This window comes from Tenrec ecaudatus, chromosome 5 (genome assembly GCF_050624435.1).
Source record: "Tenrec ecaudatus isolate mTenEca1 chromosome 5, mTenEca1.hap1, whole genome shotgun sequence".
Classification (NCBI taxonomy): Eukaryota; Metazoa; Chordata; class Mammalia; order Afrosoricida; family Tenrecidae; genus Tenrec; species Tenrec ecaudatus.
In genome coordinates this window covers 158,743,533-158,745,571 of record NC_134534.1, presented here as the reverse complement: position 1 = coordinate 158,745,571, position 2,039 = coordinate 158,743,533, and the positions used below count along the sequence as shown (strand labels likewise).

The following is a 2,039-nucleotide window of genomic DNA, read 5'->3' as shown; positions in this document are numbered from 1 at the left end:
AGCATAATAAAGTCTAACCCATTTCAGAAGCTTGAAGAAGAAAAAAAATCCAAATAAATGAAGGCAATAATATAAGAAAATCTCTGCTCTTAAATGTTACAATGTGGTTAATGAGAAGAGATTGACAGAATCAAAATTTGAGCACACAGCAAGGTAATCTAAAACCAAGGTTGAATCTGTTCAGTCTGAGTTATAAAGATATAAAACTTGACCGAAAGGATGTTTTTGCCAATGGACTATGGTATGCTCACACTGTAAAATCTTAGTGTGTTTTAATTAATTTGTTTAAATTACCTACTAAGGTTAGTCTATCTTTCAATGCCTAAGTAACACTATCAGACAGCTCAAAACACAATTGGTATAAAGGTTATACAGTTTTATCCAGATGAAAAGTATTTTAAAAAGGAAACATTCCGTAAAGGCTTGAGAGTATATGTATCGGTGCCTCGGGATTTTGGAGTCTACAGAGGCCTACCACTTAGTAATTTGATATCATTGAACTTCTTTATCTGAATGGTAGTCAATTGTGTATTTTTAGTGAATTTGCCTCTTTTACTCAGAGTAAAAGGAGGGGGGAATGTACATTGCTTGCTAACATTGAATGTACCATGTAACAATGAAGTGTAAAGTCTTTATGAATAAAGGCCTGGTTACAATCAGCTAATTGTAGCACATGAGTAACCATGCCTTTACTCATAAAGACTTTATTTATGAGTTTTGACTTAGGTTAAAAAAGAAAAGAAAAAAGATTATACAGTGGAGTCTGCTTACAACCTGATGCTCAGTCACCCATCTTCCCCTCTAAAGCTGACCACTGTAATCAGATTCTTAGGGAAGAAATGGGACAGAAACATAGTGAGGAACTGGGGCAATTGATGCTGATATCTGAGGAGACCAAATCGATTCTGTTGTGATTAACATTTCACATTTGTTCTTCGGAATAAGCAGCCTTGGTTATCAAAATTTAAAAAAAAGAGTAAGAGTTCATGGGGGTGATGGGGAGGGAGGGGACAAAGAGGAGCTGATCTCAAGGAATTCAAGAAGAAAGAAAATAAGAAAGTGTTTTGAAACTGATTATAATAGCAATTGTACACTACTGCTAGATGTAATTGAACTGTGGAGTGTTATGATATCTGTAAGAGCTCCCAACAAAAATGGTTAAAAAAAAAAAAAAAGATACGGGAAAGGGAAGCTGTATTGGAAAAACAGTGGGAAGACAGGACGGCAGAAACTGAAATTGAGAACTTCCCTGGAGCCAGAGACATAGAAAGTAAAAAACTTCCCCAAATTTTGGCAACCAGGTGTTTGGAAATGAAACAGACTCCATCTGATGGCCACTGTCTGTACAGAGTCATTGAAGATCTGCTGACAAGATGCCATTCTAAGGGTGGCTGCCTTAAGAAGTTGAACTGCTGAACATATGCAAAGCCTCGTGGAAGACTTTCTGCCATTTTTAACAAACTCTGGTACAGGAGATATTTATACTCGAGGATTTTGCACTGTGATGATGCTGTGAACACAGCTGCATGGGGAGGTCAGCTTGAGCTACGAACACTGGCTCACGTTTTACACTTAGTAGAAGTAATACAGGCAGATTCTCCTCTGATTATATTGGTGACGAATATTTTTTAAAAGCATTCATGCTTGCATATATGAGACATGCTTGTGACTTGGGAGAACATTATAATTATGTTACAGAGTTGATGAAGACAGTTACTGAAAATAGCAGCTAGTTTATAAAATGTTGCACAATTATATGTTAGTACAACGTGCCTATCTGAGTATTCTCAAAACATATGCTCTCCACTTAAGCCCCTGGCATCAGCTCATCATTTTTCCCCTCCCTCCCCTTTCCCCCTTCCCTCATGAACCCTTGATAATTTATAAATTATTGTCATATCTTGCACTGTCTAACATCTTCCTTCACCCACTTTTCTGTTGTCCATCGCCCAGGGAGGAGGTCACATGTAGATCCTTGTAATAGGTTCCCCCTCTCCAACTCACCCTCCCTCTACGCTCCCAGTATCACCACTCACACC

General features: G+C 38.0%; 1 pseudogene; it reads left to right on the top strand.

Annotated features, from left to right (window-relative positions):
• Window positions 1-219: 219 nt before the first annotated feature.
• LOC142449298 (deubiquitinase OTUD6B-like) lies at window positions 220-1,733 on the top strand (annotated as a pseudogene).
• Window positions 1,734-2,039: the final 306 nt, after the last annotated feature.